The sequence below is a fragment of the Thalassophryne amazonica genome, chromosome 8, assembly GCF_902500255.1.
Source record: "Thalassophryne amazonica chromosome 8, fThaAma1.1, whole genome shotgun sequence".
NCBI lineage: Eukaryota > Metazoa > Chordata > Actinopteri > Batrachoidiformes > Batrachoididae > Thalassophryne > Thalassophryne amazonica.
In genome coordinates, this window is record NC_047110.1 from 93,052,625 (window position 1) to 93,075,450 (window position 22,826).

The following is a 22,826-nucleotide window of genomic DNA, read 5'->3' on the forward strand; positions in this document are numbered from 1 at the left end:
TCGAATAAAAACACTGTCACTGGTTAACTGGCTATATAATGTAATTTTAAGGGGCAAACTAAATACATTCTGGTGCCGGAATGACTCCTCATAACCAATCAACTTGTTGTGACTCAGTGTCAAACAGGGCTGCACGATAATGAAGAGGCTAAGGTAAGCAGCTAACTTTGATTGGTCATTTTATGAAGTTTCTTTGCATTTAGTGATGTAAATATGCACATCTACCTCTGTAGGCTCATCTCCTGTTGCCAAACACTTCTAATCACATTTCTGAAATTTTTGCAAATTTATTAAAAATAAAAAACTAAGAAATCACCCTTTGCTCAATATTTTGTTGATGCACCTTTGGCAGGAATTACAGCCTCAAGTCTTCTTGAATGTGATGCCACAAGCTTGGTGCACCTATCTTTGGACAGTTTCGTCCATTCCTCTTTGCAGCACCTCTCAAGCTCCATTAGGTTGGCTGGGAAGCTTCGGCCATTTTCAGATTTCTCCAGAGATGTTCAATCGGATTCAGGTCTGGGTTCTGGCTGGGCCACTCAAGGACATTCACAGAGTTGTCCTGAAGCCACTCCTTTGATATCTTGGCTGTGTGCTTTGAGTCATCAACCTGATGAAATCCTAACTAGTCTCCCAGTTCCTGCTGCTGAAAAAACATCCCCACAGCTTGATGTTGCCACCACCATGCTTCACTGTAGGGATGGTGCCTGGTTTCCTGCAAACATGACGTCTGGCATTCACACCAAAGAGTTCAATCTTTGTCTCATCAGAAAAGAGAATTTTGCTTCTCATGGCTGAGAGTCCTTCAGGTGCCTTTTACAAACTCCAGGAGGGATGCCATGTGCCTTTTACTAAGGACTGGCTTCCATCTGCCCACTCTACCATACAGGCCTGATTGGTGGGTTGCTGCAGAGATAGTTGTCCTTCTGGAAGGTTCTCCTCTCTCCACAGAGGAATGCTGGAGCTCTGACAGTGTGACCATCGGATTCTTGGTCACCTACATGACTCAGGCCCTTCTCTCCCAATCACTCAGTTTAGACGGGTGGCCAGCTCTAGGAAGAGTCCTGGTGGATCTGAACTTCTTCCATTTGTGGATGATGGAGGCCCCTGTGCTCATTGGGACCTTCAAAGCAGCAGAAATGTTTCTGTACCCTTCCCCAGATTTATGCCTCAAGACAATCCTGTCTCAGAGGTCTACAGACAATTCCTTTGACTTCATGTTTGGTTTGTGTTCTGACATACACTGTCAACTGTGGGACCTTATATGTAGACAGGTGTGTGCCTTTCCAAATCATGTCCAATCAACTGAATTTACCCCAGCTGGAGTCCAATTAAGCTGTAGAAAGATGATCAATGGAAACAGGATGCACCTGAGCTCCGTTTTGAGCTTCATGGCAAAGGCTGTAAATACTTAAGTACGTGTGATTTCTTAGGGGTTTTTTATTATTATTATTATTATTATTATTTGCAAAAATCTAAAAAAAAAAAAAACTTTTTTCACATTGTCATTATGGGGTATTGTGTGCAGAATTTTTCATCCATTTTTGAATAAGGCTATATAATAACAAAATGTGGACAAAGTAAAGTGCTGTGAATACTTTCCAGATGCACTATATATATATGTACACACACACACACACACACATGAGATCTGTTAGTGCACGTTTGCAGCTCCAATACATCTGCAGCACATGCACGCAGACAGGTGGTGAATTTTGCTAGCTATAACACATTAAAAAATTCTCACCCTTTCTATCCTGGAGGAAAAAGGAGGGAACCCTGAAAGGGGATATCCCACTATTCTTCCCCAGCTGCTCTGCCTTTCCTGTTCTCACTGTTTCCTAAACACCATTTCTGCAGGGTGGACAGCAAGAGGACAGAAACTGGCTCTAAATTTCACAGAAACACACAGGGTCTGAAATCAGACAGTGTAATAAATGTGGCAGTGATGATCTGAGCTCCAGGTAGCAAATAAAAGACCTAGAAGTGACTGTAGCAGTGATTCTTTGTGACATTTGATCATTTCTGTCCAAAACTGAACCACATTATCGCTGACTAACACACAACCCTTTGTCCATGTTTGACACAATGTGGCTCCAAACTGTATGAGTGAGATAGTTATGACCTTGAGTATGACCTTTCAATGTCACCAAGGTCAAAGGTCATTGTGAAAAAAAATCAACATATGACTTCATATTAGTGTTTACTAGTGATACAGTTCCTTCATAACAACAACAAGATTCCACGTTCGAGGCCACTGATACCCCATTCTTGTAAATCTGATGTTGTCTCAGGAGGGACATGTGGCATAAGACCTGTGCCAATCAACATGCTGATCCAGATCAGATACACTTTGGTGGCAGCAAAAAAAAAACAAAAAACTAAAAACTTTAATTTTATTGGAGTTTTTGGTATTAGCATTTAAGAGTGACTACTGGTGTTTCTTTAACAAATTCCTTTAAACAGCCATTCTAAATGAGTTTCAAATATCAGCCAAGATCAAAGATCAATATAAACGTGATAATTGTGGTGAATAGTAACCACAGGTGAATCTTTTACTTGAAATAACCAGTCTAAATAGCTCCCAATATTTCAGCACTTGGCCCAAATTATGACCCTGGCCTGTGACCTCGACTTTTAATTGAATTTTTCTCCAAATCAAATCACTTTTTCCTTTGTTGACACTCGAACATTCCACCAGTTTTGGTGTAAATTGGATCAAGCCTCTTTGAGATATTTTGCTCACACACAGATGCATGGTCAGACACACAGGACTGAAAACATCTCTGCTGCATGCTGGTGTAATTAGGTTACTTCAGTCACTACCACATCACAGAGTGAGACTAAAGCCGTTTCAGTCTCCTGCACGCTGCAGGCTGTTTATGTCACTGACTGCTGCACCGGTTCAAAGACGGATCTGGACTCTGTCTAGTCAGGACAGTTTTACTGGCCAAATGTACAGAAAATTGTGTGTAAGTAGAAGTAAGTGTGCCGTGGGAAATAGGGGTGCTGCAAAGGGACTGGAAGGGCGTTACAGGTGAAAGGTCATCCAGCTGTGCAGTTAAGAATCAGCAGGATGTCGCTGACTGAACATGTGGAACACAATGAACTCTCACTATTAATAGTAAAAGAAGGGTTTGTTTGAGAAAGTCAGCCTGGAATGGAAGTCGTTCAAACACCAATGAGATTCACAGACGGACGCATGGAGAGAGTGAGGCGCACACGCACACACACAGAGGGCACGTGCACACAGGTCTCCATTTCACCTTTTACCCCTTAAACACATCACATGCACATGGACAACAGTGAATCATCTTAGGGCGGGTGAAGCGTGCAGAACGGAAGGAGGGAGGAGCGATGCTCGTGCTTTTATCTCTGTAACAGACCTTCATGTCACCATCAGCAGGCCGCGCCTTCACTCCTTCCCCTCTCAGAGGGGGATCAGCTGACAGATACATCCTGTGAAGAACCAGAGGCTTCCTGGACAAGTCCAAGATCCCTGCTGGCCTCTGGCCTAAAAGCGGATGGACATGGGCAGCGTGACTCAGTTCCACAGTTACTGGAGTTTATTTAGTTTAGAGCTTTAATTCCTGGGAAAGAGCTATATACAGTAGTGTTCAGAATAATAGTAGTGCTATGTGACTAAAAAGATTAATCCAGGTTTTGAGTATATTTCTTATTGTTACATGGGAAACAAGGTACCAGTAGATTCAGTAGATTCTCACAAATCCAACAAGACCAAGCATTCATGATATGCACACGCTTAAGGCTATGAAACCAGCACCTGTTGAACATGCTTTTCTCTTTGAAAGCCTGAGGAAAATGGGACGTTCAAGACATTGTTCAGAAGAACAGCATAGTTTGATTAAAAAGTTGATTGGAGAGGGGAAAACTTATACGCAGGTGCAAAAAATAATAGGCTGTTCATCTAAAATGATCTCCAATGCTTTAAAATGGACAAAAAAAACCAGAGACGCGTGGAAGAAAACGGAAAACAACCATCAAAATGGATAGAAGAATAACCAGAACGGCAAAGGCTCACCCACTGATCAGCTCCAGCATGATCAAAGACAGTCTGGAGTTACCTGTAAGTGCTGTGACAGTTAGAAGACACCTGTGTAAAGCTCATTTATTTGCAAGAATCCCCTGCAAAGTCCCTCTGTTAAATAAGACGTGCAGAAGAGGTTACAATTTGCCAAAGAACACATCAACTGGCCTAAAGAGAAACGGAGGAATATTTTGTGGACTGATGAGAGTAAAATTGTTCTTTTTGGGTCCAAGGGCCGCAGACAGTTTGTGAGAGGACCCCCAAACTCTGAATTCAAGACACAGTTCACAGTGAAGACAGTGAAGCATGGTGGTGCAAGCATCATGATATGGGCATGTTTCTCCTACTATGGTGTCGGGCCTATACAAGGGCTGTCAATAAATACAGGAAAAACACCTCCGTGTTGATAATTTGTAAAATCCAGGCGGCTTTTGATGGCTTTCAGTGGAGTAAGTATCTGAGAAATTGTTTAACAGCTGGGCATGTTCCAACTTGTCCTTAAGGCTTCCAACAGAGGTGTTTTTCCTGTGGCGGAACGTCGCGGTGGCTGCGAGCCGATGCTGCAATCCGTCCGCACATCTTTCATTAAAAAAATCTCCTTTAACAGTGGAATATCCGGATAAAATGCTGAAACCGACTTCTTCTGAAACTTCTCTGTTCTCTCACGATGTCCTGGATCAATAGAGCCTGAAATGTGGAGGTTTTCAGCTTGAAACAGGCTGACGATGGCGCCTGGGAGTGCTGCGCGACGTCCCGCTCCGTGGGAAGTCCTTAAAGCGACAGAATCACCTCAAAATCTCTCATCAGCCGTTAAAATTTTCACCAAAAACCAGCTTAATTTTTCGAACCGTGTCCACTTCGATGTGCCTCACAGGTTTAGAAAAAATTTTGATCAAACAAAGCGCCAGTCTCTCAGCAACTTCTCAGACAAAGGAATTCCGACGAGGGGCTGGACGACTCCTCCCACCAGGAGTGCTCACAGGCGAATGACGTCACCGACAGGCGTCGAAAAACTCACGCATGCGCACGAGGGTTCAAGCATGTCTGACGTAAAAACATATGAATGGAATCCATATAGTTTTTGAAAAAAATAAAAACGACCTATACTTTACTGACAGACCTCGTATATCGCATACCAGGATCGCATCATGGATCAGTTTGGATATGTCAAAATACTTGAAGAGGTCATGTTGCCTTATGCTGAAGAGGACATGCCCTTGAAATGGGTGTTTCAACAAGACAATGACCCCAAGCACACTAGTAAACGAGCAAAATCTTGGTTCCAAACCAACAAATTAATGCCTCGCAGATGTGAAGAAATCATGAAAAACTGTGGTTATACAACTAAATACTAGTTTAGTGATTCACAGGATTGCTAAAAAAGCAGTTTGAACATAATAGTTTTGAGTTTGTAGCGTCAACAGCAGATGCTACTATTATTGTGAACACCCCCTTTTCTACTTTTTTTTACTAATAGCCCAATTTCATAGCCTTAAGAGTGTACATATCATGAATGATTGGTCTTGATGGATTTGTGAGAATCTACCGAATCTACTGGTACCTTGTTTCCCATGTAACAATAAGAAATATACTCAAAACCTGGATTAATCTTTTTAGTCACATAGCACTACTATTATTCTGAACACCACTGTAAATAGTCCCTAATATTATTAGTGGTAGTAATGAATGTATGATTTTTCAGTCTATAAGTCATGCCTCAGTATAAATCGCAAGACCTCGCATATGATTTTAAAAGCTGCAACTTATACCCCAGAAAATACTTCTCTATTTATCGATCTATCATTTGATTCATTGCTGGATCCATTTGTCAGTTGTTTTTTCGTTTTAAATATCATAACGTTCTGAGCGTATCTGGCTGATGTTCATGAACCTGGAAATGACCAGGACCTGGGAAAGTCATTATTTCACAGAGCTGGCCCCCTGGGCGTGCAGGGAGAGCAGGGCTGACCTCACAGCCAACACCCACACGCATCCATGAAGAAAACACATCAGGCCAAAGCGAAGCACTTACGCAACTTAGTGACACACGTCAGCGCTCAGAGTGAACTGCTGAGTGTTACACAATAACGCAACAGCTCGGCATCGTCTGTGTGGCTGACGGTGCCTGTTTTAATACATGTGTTGAACATAAATGGAAAATGCCAGATCTGTTGTGTTTAAGGAAAAGGTCGTTAAGGTGGAGCCCCGTGGTGGAGTTCTGGTGGGAACGTTGATTTCCACGGCTCAGCACCGGCACCATGTGGGCTCAGCGTTCCATCCACAGCTCTGGTTGTGATTACCTTCTACTACGTCTACTTCATAGGAGCTCTCCTGCCAGGAGCTAAAACTACCACAGACCTCAGTCCTTGATCCCTTCAGCTTAACCATCTCTCTCTTTTCACATCTCAACCCTGCTGCTCGGGTTTCATTTGCTCTGAGACTACCGAGCTGGAATCCTGCTCCCGCCGGAACACTTGTGTGTATTTGCAACTAGTTTTCAAGCTGATTTCTGTCCTATGTTGCACTGAGTCCAGAGGGTCCTCCTCCTACTCTCTGCTTCCTGTGTCAATAAAGCATGTTTATGTGAGCCGCAGAGCCAGAAGGTACAGAACATCCGCACAGTTCCAGGAAACCCAAGTCTCCTTTTTGCTAAGATTGCAGACAGTACAGCTGCTGCTTAGAGGAGGAAATTCCATCACTCACGAGACAACAGCTATTCCTCACCCTGGCACCTTGGCCACGGCGCTGACTGCGGATGGCAAAGACAGTTAAGCCTCCTGCCTTTACCCTGTCTCCCCCCTCTTAAGTGCTGCAGAATGTGAATTGGCAAGGACACAGCGGAGTCCACTGATGGATTAAACGGAGGACAGGATGAAAGAAGCTACACACCGTCGAGGCGCGCTGCCTCAGTTCAGACAGAGAGAGAACAGAGGAAGTGTTAGCCGGGTGCCGCAGGTGCAACGAAAGCTGCCAGCACCAACGTGGAGCCTCAGCCTGAGTTAATCTGTCACATGTGATTACTTAAAGATGGGAAATATTCTCTACTTTTTTTAATAGTGTGTTCTTATAATCTTCTCCAAGGATCAAGATGCTTTTTTTTTTAACTACAACATAAATGGTCTTTTTTTTTATGAGGTCTGTGGCAAACCGACCTCAGGTAACCCCTGTCATTTAAGCAGCTGTGATGTTCAGATCATTTTTCAGATGACAAAAAACAAGAGTAATAAACAGTAGGCATCATAACATTTTAGGCTGCTTCAGTCCAGCAGCACGTGATTTAAATAAACTAAGTAATATTACCTGTGGGTATGAAGACAGTAATGACTACAGCAATCTGACATTTGACCCCTTTGACCTTGACGTTCACCCAAATGACTGACCTCAACTGTATTGTAACTCAACTGCCAACGAATTCTCCTTCTGATGACCTGGTCAACAATGACAGTGCACAACCAAGTGTACAAATGTGGACTGACAACAGATCACATGTTGGTATATGTGATTCTGCAACAGACAAAAGTTCTACAATGCACAATTTCTCCAACCACAGCCACACAAGCCTATAAAAGTTTCCAAGTGGTCTTATTGTCTTGGTGGCTTCCCTCACTCGTCTTGCACAGTCCCTCGGTTTTTAAGAACTGTCTACTTCTACCATTCAATTACATACTGTTTGTATTTCTTAATGATTGGTGAAAATCAAGTCAAAGACATAACCCTTATGTAATCCAAACCCTAACCCTTTAACCCCTAACTCAGACTTTAATACCCTAATCCCAACACTAACCCCTAAAGATAGGCTTTGAACCCCTAATCCTAATTCAGTCCTAACCCTTTATCCCATAACTCTAACCCACCTCAAGCCTAATCTGAACCCTTTTTGTACAAAAGCTGTTAGACTACATTCAGAGTAAAGTGTGCAGGCCTGGGCTCCCTTTAAGGAAAAACACAAGAATGTACTGGAAAAGATGCAGAGGGCAACTAAAATTGTACCTGAGCTGCAACAGACTGAAGGATGACTACGTTGGATGACAGAAGAATTACAGGTGACCTAATTAAGATGTTTAAAATCATTAAGGTATGAGGGTAGAAGGTACGAGGCCCTAAGAAGTCATGATTTTACTCTTGAATTTGGAAGAAGTAAACTTAATATCAGGAAGTTTAGCTTTTCAAAGAGATCAATACAGTTATGGAAAAATTTGCCAAGGGATGTGACTCGCTCATCTGAGTCTCTCAGTTTTTGGGCAAATTACACAGCAAACAAAGAGAAAATGCAAAGACAGGGTGACGATGTGGTGGAAAACAGACATGTGTTGCGGTTTGTTTATGACCCGGAGCTCAAACATGTCGAGGCGGTTGTGCAGGCAAGAGATCGCAGCTGCTCTGATTAGGCTAACACTTACTGGCACAACCTCTCCCATTTGCCTTTAATTACCTTCTCCATTGGGAACCGTTAAAAACCTGCACTTTTCACAACTGCTTTGGTGACTGTAGCCGAAAACAAAACAGTACACCATTTTTCCGTGTGAAGTGATGCTGTGTTTATATTGCATAATGGCAGGCTGTCCCCAGAAGTGGTCAAATCCCGCAATATCGCACAAAGGTTCAAATGAGACTGCACTGCCCTATTATGACAATTTTAAAATTTCTGGTTTTACAGTTTTGCTTTTTTTTTTTTTTTTGTATGTATGTGTGTGTGTGTGTGTGTGTGTGTGTGTGTGTGTGTGTGTGTGTGTGTGTGTGTGTGTATACAGAGCAATTTTTTATAATGACTTTTAGTATTTTGATGATGTTCATATTTCTATCAGTTTTATCTTTGGAAAATTCTTATACTTGTATTTTTGCATGATGTACACTTTTTATGTACTGCTGTACACTTTTTTAAAATCACACTAATAAATGAATTATGAATTAATCCTAACCCAACCATTACACTAACCCTAACCCTTTAACCTTGATCCTTGACCTAATCTTATTATAACCCAACCCTAACCCTAAACCAGTCTTAATCCTAAATCAAATCAAATCAGATTAATTTTATTTATATAGCGCCAAATCACAACAAACAGTCGCCCCAAGGCACTTTATATTGTAAGGCAAAAGCCATACAATAATTACAGAAAAACCCCAACAGTCAAAACGATCCCCTATGAGCAAGCCCTTGGTGACAGTGGTAAGGAAAACTCCCTATTAACAGGAAGAAACCTCCAGCAGAACCAGGCTCAGGGAGGGGCAGTCTTCTGCTGGGACTGGTTGGGGCTGAGGGGAGAGAATCAGGAAAAAGTCATGCTGTGGAAGAGAGCAGAGATCAGTCACTAATGATTAAAAGCAGAGTGGTGCATACAGAGCAAAAAGAGGTGAATAAAAAGAAACACTGGGTGCATCATGGGAAACCCCCCAGCAGTCTAAGTCTATAGCAGCATAACTAAGGGATGGTTCAGGGTCACCTGATCCAACCCTAACTATAAACTAACCTGACCCTAACCCTAAACCAGTCTTAATCCTAACCCAACTTTAACCCTAAACTAGTCTTAATCCTAACTTAACCCTAACCCTAAACCAGTCTTAATCATAACCCAAATTAAACCCTAAACCAGTCTTAATCCTAACCCGACCCTAACCCTAAACCAGTCTTAATCATAACCCAAATTAAACCCTAAACCAGTCTTAATCCTAACCTGACCCTAACCCTAAACCTGTCTTAATCCTAACCCAACTTTAACCCTAAACCAGTCTTAATCCTAACCCTAAACCAGTCTTAATCGTAAAACAACTTTAACCCTAACCCAGTCTTAATCCTAACCCGACCCTAACCCTAAACCAGTCTTAATCCTAACCCAACTTTAACCCTAAACCAGTCTTACGCTTAACTCAACCCTAACCCTAAACCAGTCATAATCATAACCCAATTTAAACCCTAAACCAGTCTTAATCCTAACCTGACCCTAACCCTAAACCCGTCTTAATCCTAACCCAACTTTAACCCTAAACCATTCTTAATCCTAACCCTAAAACCAGTCTTAATCCTAAAACAACTTAACCCTAACCAGTCTTAATCCTAACCCGACCCTAACCCTAAACCAGTCTTAGTACTTAACCAAAGACTTTAAGCCTTAACTTTTGTAAAATATACTTATCAAAGGAATCAGAAAAGCTAAAAAAAAAAAAAAAAAAGCAAAACAAAAAGCAACGCGTGGTGTTGTCAAACCTTCTCAAAGAACGGACTTGAGCGTGTGCAGATGGACAGCTTCATGTGAACGCGCTGTGTGTTACGAGTCAAACGTTCAAAACTTGTGCGTCATTTCCTCACATGTGAAGCGTCTTTTCATACTGGGAACAATACTAATGAAAGACAGAGGAAACAGTCATCTTCATGTAATACACACACACACACACACATCCGATTGTCGTGCAGACAGACGGTTCACACAGCAGCAGCATGTCTGCTCTCACAGACACAGAGACCTCAGCTCGGTGGAAACATGTTCTGGACAGCGTTAAGATGAGACTGGACCACAGCAGGAGGGAGTTTCCTGTTTGGGACATGAGCACAGCTAAAAATAAGCACAGTGAAAAAGGGGGAGCCTGAAAAATGCACAAAAGTAGGAAAGAGAAAACTGTACAACGCCATAAAAGGGAAAACAGGCTTTTCTTCATCCTCTATTGGGATTTTTATGGCTGAGAGGTGGCACCCAGATGTTTCCAAAAACCAAATACAGCAGCAGACAGATGAACTCAGTTTAACTCAATAAAGTCTGAGTAACAGTAAAGTGAACGAGGGATTTTAAGTCTTTATGGGACTATATTCAGCCAACCGTCAGCTGCGTTATACTGCTCTAAAGTCTCTCTGAGTGTTTTCTTTCGACTTGTCTTCAGCACTGAGTTCATGTTCAGGATATAACTGAACACTGTGTTCCCCTCAACTTTCATGTTTTTCATACTTTGGTATTCATTAGGCAGAGCCCAAAAATAATCCCTTTTTTCTCCACTTATTATTCTCCTTTTCCTCTGTAACTCACATTGTTGTTGCAGACCCTACACCCTTCAGCTTTTACATGAAGCCTTAGCTGGAAAACATCTATCGGACTTTGAGGTTGGAGCACATAATGTCCAGTTTGTTGGTTGTTTTTCCAGCCATTTGTGTGGTTAAATATAAACATTTTTCTCACTCTTAAAGGCACAGAACTGCAGAACAGTGCATGGCTTTTTAGCTGTGGGTGGAGATGCAGATAATGAGCCAAAAGTTCATTTCCCCAATATTAAAGGGCAGATTTGGCCTTTGACCTGGATGTGTGAGAACCAGGCATATTTCTAGTGTGACTGCAGTCTTTGTTCTTCCACCAAATTATACCCAAAACATAAAACCAAATCCATTCTGCAGTATGTCAACATTACTTCAAATAAAGGTGTTTAACCCTCTGGGGTCCGGGGGCATTTTTTGGACAGTTCACTCGCCTGGCATAAATGTTTATTATTGCTGTTAACAGCCTCTCCCTGCATCCGAAAAATAATTTCCACACCATTTATTCAAAACACACAGCAAACTATTATAACAACTGTTTTGACACGTTATAAAGGTAATCTGAGGGTCTTGTGTAAAGACTGTACAACAAAAGTTTCAAACAATAAACACAAATGCACATTTTGAATAATATATACAAAATGGTCTATGCATTTTGTTTGTCTCATCTCAAAGCAATTTCTGTCTGCTATTGCACAAAGGTTACAACACAAACTTCAATTTCTACTGTGTTTTGGAGTGTTATGTGCTGCTCCTAAAGCAGCTTTCATTCACACTTTGGCCCACTTTGGCTCCTTACAGCCTGAGGAGCAGCCCCTCCCCCTCGCTCCATTAATATGGTAAACAAGTGCTTTACGCAGAGAAAGCAACAGAGTTATTCAGTAACATTCACATGCAAACTAGAGGCTCTCCGTCTGCTTTCACTTTCACTGTGCGTAATGGTGCAGGGAGCATTGGAATAGTATGTACTCATTGGAGCACGCAGGGGGCTATTCAAATGGGCTAACTAGAAACATATCACTCCTGAAAATGATCTTTGGCTTTTCACGTGAGGTAAATCTGCCCTACGATTGGAATTTGGAAAACCATGTGATGGTGAACCAATTCCGATTGGACACTCACACTGCACACGTCATCACACAGCTTCTATGAGGAGTACAAAGATGGCCGATGGCTGGATTGAAAGTCCGCAGAGTTAACTTTTCAGCAAAAAAAAAGATCAAGTTTGTATCTCATATCATTAAAAAGCTTAGCCGTCATATACGACGGTGTCTGCCCCAGAGGGTTAACTGATTCTTTATGTTCTGTTTAGTTTATATTATAATATAACCTAAACAGAACATAAAGAATATATAAATACCCATGAAAATTGCTGACCTGTTTCATTCTCCATCTCTCCAATGCATACATCAACCTGCTCCCTACTCTCAAAACACATCACAATGTCATCTACAATCATCAAAGCCCATGGACACTCCTGTCTTATGTGTTCTTTCAACTTGTCCATCACCACTGCAAACAGGAAAGGTCTCAGAGCTGATCTTCAATGCAAGCCCACCTGCATTTTTAACCCATCAGTCACTGCTACTGCTCATCTCACTGCTGTCAGGCTGTCCTAGTAGATACTGTATCCTGCACCACCCTCACATACTGTTCTGCCACTCCAGATTTCCTCATATAATACCACAACTCTTCTCTTGGCATCCTGTTACAAGCTTTTTCTAAGCCCTCAAACACGCACTCCTTTTGGCTTTCTCTATTCTTCTCCATCATTTTCAGAGCAAACACTGCATCTGTAGTTCTTTTGTGGCATGAAAATATATTGCTCCAGTCCTAACCAGACTGTGGCTTCCCACTGCTCCTAGTAGTTTGAGTAGATTAGTAGATTGTGTCTCACTGTAATCAGGGTGGGTTAAATACAGAGAACACATAAAGACCCATTTTCTTTGTTCTTCTGAAAGCAGCCTGATTAAAAACTGCATCTCCTTTGAACCATGAAGATTTTTAGGAGAAATGGTATGTCATCTGGGCCAACCACCCTTTTCACTTCATTCTCTTTGTATTAGTAATTTGTCAATCTTCTTGATTCACCCTCCCTGCTTCATTAAACTTTCATATTTATCATTCAGCATTTCCTCAAAGTACTCCTTCCACCTTCTCAAAATACTATCTTCACTTGTTAGCACAATTCCTTTATCACCCTACCTTGCTGTGAGAATGTGTCTTTCTAGCACATTCTCTCTGTCTGGCCAATTGGTACAGTCCTTTTGTCCTTCCTCTGTGTTCAGTACATACATGCCACTCCCTACATGACTTTTCCTTACCTTTTGCCACATGCACTTTCTTCATTTCTCTTTTTTTTTTTTTTACCAACCACTTTCTCATGATACTTTCCTGTAGTTCCTCATTCCACCACCAATTCCCTTTGTCTGGCTCTCTCTCCAGATGTCACACCCAGCACCTTCCTGGCTATCTCCGCCACCTCTGCAGTAGTTGTTCAGCATCTATTTACTAAAACTAAGCGCCTGTGTCCCTTCCCGAATCTCTCCTGACAGTCTTCCTCCATCATCTACCATCTGATCCTTAGGTCAGCTCTTACTATGTTCAACAACAATAACCTGATTATTGAACTGATTCTGAATAAGACCACATTTAGAATACGAGTTGTTTAAATAATACTGTATTCCATTCATATTCCTGTTTACATGTTACAGAGCATATATTAATTACTGACTCACAGCTGCATTCGGTCCCCTATGTCTTATATGCTACAAAATACTGGTAAAACTCCAAAATGAGGTCAAAGTTTAATTAAGTTCACATGTCCACAATACACCTCAATAATCAGAATAAGATTGAAATATTCCACGTGTCTTGATCCTCTGATTATAACCGTAGTGTGCTTAAGGTAATCAAAAATGCTGTTTACATGGTAGTGTCCTGATCAGAATATGGTCTGAATCAGATTAAAATCAGAATATTACTGTCCATGTACACGTAGCTAATCTTTAAATGCACTTATTTTCTCTTTCGTATGGTTAGCATACTGGCATAGTCACTATGTTTTTTACCCTTTAAAATTAATTTTATTAGTAAACAGAGTGTGCCGCAGCCTCAACTTTATCTAAAGTCTGGGTCTTTTAGTGAAGCTTATGGCTAGTGGCCGGCGATCACCTTAATATTATTTCTTCTGTTTTTCTTGTTGCTTAATGCTGACAAATACTGATGCTTGATTTTGTTTGTTCTTCTCTGTTTGAGGTGTGGCTCCATCCAGAGATGGGAGTGGTGTCTTCTTCTGCAAGCATCCCGCCCTGTACACCAGCATGGACTCCCAAAATTTCCTGTATATTTGTATTGTTAATTGTGTCTGTAGCATGGCCCAAGCAGAGGGTCACCCCTTTGAATCTGGTCTGCTTGAGGTTTCTTCCTCAAATCATCAGAGGGAGTTTTTCTTTACCATTGTCACCTGTGTGTTTGCTCTGGGGGTTGGTAAGGTTAGACCTTACTTGTGTGAAGTGCCTTGAGGCAACTTTGTTGTGATTTGGCGCTATATAAATGAAATAAATAAAAATAAATATTTTCCTCTTCTTTAACTTCAAAGACGTACAAACCACAACCTGGTGCTGTCTAGCTATATTCCACCCCAGCAACCACCTTACAGTCTCCAGTTTATTTAAGGTGGCATCTCCTATTCAGGCCGCAGTCCATCTGTGTGCAGCTCCCTCTTAAGGTTGAAATATACTTGCTTTTAACTACATACACAACTGCCACCTCGCATAGTCTGCAGCTGTCTGATGCATTCCTTGTGGACATCCTGAGAAATTAACATCATGTATCTGCAAGATGATTTACACATGAAGGACTGGAGCAGTATGTGGATAATAAGCAGCAACAAAATGGCGTAAAGTTTTGAAGAAAGGTTATTTGATTACATATGCAATTACAACACATCTATATGATGTGTCACTGATGTTGCACCATGACAAATATGCTTCTCAGAACAGCAGGCAAAAGGTGAATAAAATTGTAGCTCTTGATGTGGAAATAGAAGTTCTATATGCTTTGACTACCAGGATGTGCCTCCTGTTGGAATGTTCCAGTAATGCGCGTATTACAAAGGCAAGCAAATGTGCAATTACACTCACAATGCGGCGTCTTGTATATTTTCACCATATATGTCATCCCGTGTTCTCCCTTCTTCTGAAAGTATTCCCAGGAGCCATTTGGGCAATTTTAAGGGACTGTCATGCCCATTACGACTTTCAGCGGTCCTGCTGTGTCCCAGCTGTTCCAGAGACTTCATATGCTCATTAGGATGAAGAAATAATAGATAATTCAGAATATTCTGGGAAGTCTAGATTGAAAGCGGAAACTGACGTGACATTATCATGAAATTGCCCATTTCCATCTTTGATGGAAAATTTATCACTATCTGTCCATCCACATTTCACTCCTTGATACCATACCTCCTATTCTTTTCACCAAGTCCACTTCAATCACCACTCTTTTTCTTTCTTCTCAATCTCACACTCCACTTGTAAGCCATATGTGCTGAAGCATGAACTATGTTGCCAAAACTTCAAAATCCATAAGCACATGAACACAACATGCAAATCTAACAACATCCCTGTTCTTCTGTTCTTAGAGTAGAGTATAAGCTCCTAGCAGGCCAACCAATACTGTGGATGTTGGATGTCAGTGGTTGTCATATTGGCACATCATTATTTGACGTAAAAAAAAATAGCTGTGCTGCTGTGATATCACGGAGAACAGTAATCTGTGGATCTCGCTCCCAATGGGCCACGGATGCACCGTGTCCAGATGGTGCATAGGGACATCCATCCCATCTGCCAACTCAGAGAAGCACCTGAGGAGATTATTACTTCTCTGACACAGTGATCCACTAGCACACACACCTCCACGCCTTCAGTGACAGTGTACCCTACGAGAAAGGACCAGTACTGTGCTGGTATAAGATGGAAAGAGAGAGTACAAGTCTAACGGTTTGACTCCGTTTTGGAGATAAACTTGTAAAGCACCCCAGTGTGGCCGCTGATCCCACAGTGTGTCTTTAAAGCTCAGTGAGAAGGGAAGATATGGAAGTCTGTCTCTGGGTGTTACAGGGTCACGTAAGAGGATTAGCTAAACACCTCTACATAGCATAGCCTGGATACCAAGAGCTACAGAAATCCCACGGCACCCCCCCCCCCCCCCCCCCCCCACCAAAGTCATCCCAACCCACTGCCACTACTCACCTCACTATCCAAAATAGACAAGATATATCTCAGTGCTCCATCAGCTGTGGACTACCTGTCCTCTGACCTTTCTACAAACTGAAAACATCAGTCAGCCCTCTCAGAGAAAGTCATCCTGCATAGCAACAAGAATTCACCAATCACAGAGGCCGCTGCTCTTTCGGATAACTGTACAAAGCTGATCCTTTTACAACTTTCATATTATAGTGGAAACATTTACTAACTAATATGAATAACTGATTGTTTCATAAAACCAAATATTAATGTTTACAGCCTCAAAGCCAGTGGTTGGCACTGTTCAGCTAATCCGATAACTATCTAAAATCATGTTTCTGTTAGTGGATTAGCTTTTCAGATAAGTTTTAAAACCATCATCGTATCAGTTATCTTCCGATAAATTTATTTCTGATAACCTTCAGTCCGTTAAGATTTTTTTTTCCTGGTAAAGTGACCAAAGTTTAACAGTCAAAAACGTTTGTAAACCCTAAAATCAAACATTTTAATCTGTGCCATGTGTAGATCAGTAGTTTGTGGCAGACTGGCTGTCGCTTGCTGATGACGCAGGGAGCATTGTGGGTAGTGTAGTTCAGGTTCACTTTGGACATTACACTGTTACCATCCACTCGACACAAACAAATGGACTAATTTTAACATTATTTTATTTTATTTGTTTGTGGCACGTGATAATTTAATCGCCAAGGCTCGGTGGGAGAATGGAGATCTCACGGTGCAGCTGTGAGGGACTTTTCTTCACCGTTTACACATCGTTTGGATAATCAGGACGCTTTATGTGGAATATTTTTTTCAGAATTTAATGAATCCCACTGAAACTAACAGGTAAGAATTTATATTTACTACGTGTATTTTACTCTGCCAATCAATGCATTAATGGACGTATTCCGGTTGGTTAAGCCGTAGGGTTCAAAGCGTGTGAAAAAAGCAGCAGCTTTTAGTTCATAAATGATGGTGTATCTAATACCGAGATAAGCTGTGACTTTTAATACTGTGATTTACTGCGATTTACTGCTTTTGAATGATGATGACAGTGTTTTGGTTTTTTTTTTTTTATTCATTCATTTTTGTGCATTCTTTTTGTGTTCGTAATCTTTGAACTTACCCAGCAGCCGCTGCGGCGCTTAAAGTAAAACTGGCTTATCAGAAGCTGTTAGTGTAATCTGATGTGGCCGCGTCCGAATCAATACTAAAACGTATCGGTTATTGGTTATCTGTAATAAAGATAAAGTTTTTAGCAGTTTATTTGTTTAGCGTCATAAAAGATAACTTTTCAGTTATTGGATTAATGGTTATTGAAGCTACCTTTTTGGTTAGCTGTGTCTACCACTGAGTAAAACTTGTAAAAAAAAAAAAACACGTTCTCAGTTTTTTCTTTCTCAGCAAGCAACTGGTGCTAGCCACGCCCACTCTTCATTCCAAGAGGCTGCGTCTCTTTCTTCATCCAAATACTCAGTACATACTAACGTCGGATAGGAAACTATTACCCAACCGTTATTGTAGTTGCTACTGCTACTACTACTACTACTACTCACACATACTAGAAGTAAATGTGCAAGTACCTGGGACACAATTCAGATGTACTACAGTGCAACCATCTTACTTGTCCTTTATTCTGGCTGTTATGCAAATGATGAATGTTTATAAGTGAAATAGTAAGAATATTTTCATGAGTTGAAAGATGGAATGTTCCATTCATTGAGGCTAACATTCCATCTAACTTTTCATCTTTCAACTCATGCAAATATTTTTTCTATTTCACTTACAAACATTCATTATTTGTTTTATATGAGTCCTAAATAGATCATAGTCTAAGCAGAGTCCACGTACTATATATAACTTCCTCATATCATGGACACATTTTTATGAAAAGGTAATAGAGCTGTTCAATGGAATGAAACGTATGGAACCAAAATGAACATCAATGACATAAATCATACAATGGACTATTTATCTATGCAATGGGACTCAATGCCACATGACGTACAATCCACCAATCAAATGACAAGGATGTATATAGTTACTGTATAATTACAGTATATTTGTACAATGCCACGGCCTCTTGGACACCATTACCATTTTCATGCATGTCCACCATCTTCTTTGAATTTTCACAGGAAGTTCTTCTTTGCTTACTAGGTTCCAACTGCCTCATGGGATAGCGTCCATTTGCACACGATGGAGGGAGTAGATTATCTAGATACTGCTCAACTACTACTAAATGCCCACTAGTTATTTGAATACCCTTCAGATTGTTGTGTGCTGCTTTATGCTTACTATATAATACAATCTGAACCCTTTAAGGTGCATCACAATAATTGACCTCAAAAAGGCAACAAAAACCATCAAACAAACAAAAATCATATGATAATTTGACTGTTGTTTTTCTGTGAGTTTACTCCCCTACTGTCCTATTACAACAAATTTTGTATGTGGGTGAAGTCAACTGTGGAATTGCCCTTAAAGCATTTGTTTTAGCAAAAAACAAGGTAATCGAGGTCTAAGTCAAAATTTTAGTTTATCACTGCCCATTTCACCAAACATGGCACATACACTCAACAAAAATATAAACGCAACACTTTTGGTTTTGCTCCCATTTTGTATGAGATGAACTCAAAGATCTAAAACTTTTTCCACATACACAATATCACCATTTCCTCAAATATTGTTCACAAACCAGTCTAAATCTGTGATAGTGAGCACTTCTCCTTTGCTGAGATAATCCATCCCACCTCACAGGTGTGCCATATCAAGATGCTGATTAGACACCATGATTAGTGCACAGGTGTGCCTTAGACTGCCCACAATAAAAGGCCACTCTGAAAGGTGCAGTTTTAGCATACAGCACAATGCCACAGATGTCGCAAGATTTGAGGGAGTGTGCAGTTGGCATGCTGACAATAGGAATGTCAACCAGAGCTGTTGCTCGTGTATTGAATGTTCATTTCTCTACCATAAGCCGTCTCCAAAGGCGTTTCAGAGAATTTGGCAGTACATCCAACCAGCCTCACAACCGCAGACCACGTGTAACCACACCAGCCCAGGACCTCCACATCCAGCATGTTCACCTCCAAGATCGTCTGAGACCAGCCACTCGGACAGCTGCTGAAACAATCGGTTTGCATAACCAAAGAATTTTTGCACAAACTGTCAGAAACCGTCTCAGGGAAGCTCATCTGCGTGCTCATTGTCCTCATCGGGGTCTCGACCTGACTCCAGTTCGTCGTCGTAACCGACTTGAGTGGGCAAATGCTCACATTCCCTGGCATTTGGCACGTTGGAGAGGTGTTCTCTTCACGGATGATGCGAAGGAGATGTGTTGCACTGCATGAGGCAAATGGTGGTCACACCAGATCCTGACTGGTATCCCCCCCAATAAAACAAAACTGCACCTTTCAGAGTGGCCTTTTATTGTGGGCAGTCTAAGGCACACCTGTGAGGTGGGATGGATTATCTCGGCAAAGGAGAAGTGCTCACTATCACAGATTTAGACTGGTTTGTGAACAATATTTGAGGGAAATGGTGATATTGTGTATGTGGAAAAAGTTTTAGATCTTTGAGTTCATCTCATACAAAATGGGAGCAAAACCAAAAGTGTTGCGTTTATATTTTTGTTGAGTATATATAGAGGTAGATTCAAGGATTGCCCTGACAAGGACTGCCATAGGTCAGTAAGGTTGGTGAAGATCAAGGTGATTGGGGTCAAATGTCAGACTGATGTAGCCCTTCCTATCTCCATGCACTATTATGTAGTAACAATAAAGCTCTGCAGAAGCTTCACACTAATCCTCAGGAAAGTTGGTGTTGAAACATGAAACGTAAACCGTTTCTTTTAAAGGATAAATTCTCCAAACATATTCATGCAGAAGACTTTGTGGACTGATGGACCTTTATTGAACCCAGATGGGACCAAGTAGTTGAGGGAGACAAACAGAACAGCTCAGTGCAATAACGTCTGCTCCTTAAAGCATGAACTTCAAAATAAGAAAAGCCTAAAGCCTTAACATGCAGACAGAGAGCAGAGGTCAGATGAGGTAGCAGGAGACTGAGGCTGACAACATGTCAAGTTAAGTTATTACAGGTATGTGACCAGACACTGCCCCTCCTTTCTCCCTGACTTGATGAATCTGTCAAGAAGAGGTGAACAGGGGAAATGTTCCTTTGCTTGGCAACGAAATGTGTCCGTCTTTAGAATATGTAGCAGTTTAGCCGAATGACGGCTTGAAAATGTCAAAGGAAGAAGGTGGTGAAACCTCCAGCTGTTCCGACAGCTGCAGCTCGTCGCTTACCGTGAAAGGGGAATCTGAGTGACAGCAGTGACAGCAGTTACAGCAGTACAGTGCACGGCCCAGGACCAGTCCCCTGTGGTCAGATAACCCCCTCAAAATCTGAGCAGACCCTGAGACAAACATGTTGTGTCCAGGCAGACGTGAAGAGAGACAGTGACACAAATAGACTTCAAACACTGAGTGAGCAAGAACTCTCCGAATCCTCTGTCACTCTTTCCTGAACAGTGCTTTCATACCAAGCTGAAAGTAGGTTCATGGCCAAGCGCAGGGTGGAACACTTGAAAACAGATGCAGATTTTTACACCTGCCAGCAGCAGTTTCACGTATGGGAGATTGTTTTCAGCTTTGTGTGTCTGTCTGTGTGTCCAAAAAAAATTTGCAAGAGTTTGCATCAGTTTGGACCAAACTTGGAGGAATGATTAAGGGTCAGCAAGGAACAAAGTGATTTGATTTTGATAAAATTCTGTTAAAGGTCAAGGTCACAGGCCAAGGTCAAAAGGTCGGCTCAACACTTATATATAGGGGATATTCCATAAGGCTGTTCCAAAAAAGTGATTAAACATTCAAGTATGATTACTATTCAACACTATTGTCAAGTTATATAGTACATTTCTGATGGTCACATAACTTCTGAATTTGGGTGACCTTGAAAGGTCAAACTCAAGGTCAAAACTGTTTAACTGTTTAACAAAGTTATGCAATGAGACAGTGCCAATCAATATCATCATGTCCTCTGTCACATTATCAAGCACCATTTATTTATATAGCCCTTCATAAACAAATACATATTTAATTAATAAATGCTCATTTAAATTAGATGGAAATGGAATTCTGTTTAAGAGCACACAGAAAAGTACATTTTCATTCAGCTCTTCCCTTTAATGTGTACTATCATACTTTGGATTCAAATTTAGGATTTTTATTTTCATTTTCACCAAACTAAATTTTAAATCATTAATTGTTTGCATGTTTAATCAACAGAATGTCAGCAAAGAATCAAACGACAGCAGTCATCATAGTGTTTCAGAACCCAATTAATTGGTTCAATCAAAATGATCAGAAAATCCAAAGCTATCCAGTTTTTGTCATACTTTTCCCAATTTATATTCAGCTATAAACCAGTTTGACATTGGTTTATAGCTGCTCAAAAATGATTTAACACATTTCAAGCTATCCCAGCTGTCACGGGGCGAGAGGCGGGGCACATCCTGGACAGGCTGCCAGTCTATTGCAAGGCCAACACATACAGACAAGCACATTCACAATCCGTTTAGAGTTTCTGATTCATCTATTCTGTATGTCTTTGGAGGTGGGAGAAAGCAGTAGCACCCAGAGGGAACCCACAAAAACACAGGGAGAACATACAAACTCCACATAGAAAGGACATTCACATACCAGTCCACATGCATCATTAGTGTCTCCCAGTGTGTTAAATGCCTGGGCCCCCTCCCACACCAAAGCTGATGAGTAAAGTGGCCCTTTAATGACTCTTATACACACCTGACTATCTGACTAATTAAAAACACTTTTACCACTAAAACTAAGGCTAATCAGGAGCTCTACACACTAAATATCAGCAAACACCTCAGCCTGAAAGAGGGTGGTGCATCTGCCCAGTGCAAAGCTCTTTTATGATACAGTAAGATACAATAAAATAAAATATGATGTGATATGGTATGATACAGTACAATACGATACAATAAATGATGATGCAATATGGTATTTGATACAATAATATAAATTAATATGCAATATGCCATTATACGCTTTGATACAATACAATAAAATAAGATGTGATATGGTATGATACAGTACAATACGATACAATACAATAAATTAAGATGCGATATGGTATCATACAGTACAATACTATACAATAAAATAAGATGTGATATGGTATGACACAGTACAGTACGATACAATACAATAAATTAAGATGCAATATGGGATTTGATAGAATACTACTGTTTCATACAAGACAATAAAATAAGATGTGATATGGTATGATACGGTACAATACTATACAATAAAATAAGATTTGATATGGTATGATACGGTACAATACAATAAAACAAGATGTGATATGGTATGATACGGTACAATACAATAAAATAAGATGTGATATGGTATGATAGGTACAGTACAATAAAATAAGATGTGATATGGTATGATACGGTACAATACGATACAATACAATAAAATAA

The 22,826-nt window shown here is 40.8% G+C and overlaps 1 protein-coding gene across 3 annotated transcripts in view; it reads right to left on the minus strand.

The window, feature by feature from the left end:
• Positions 1–22,826, minus strand: part of mtss1la (MTSS I-BAR domain containing 2a) — a 73,807-nt gene that overhangs the window by 27,726 nt on the left and 23,255 nt on the right. The window lies entirely within an intron of this gene.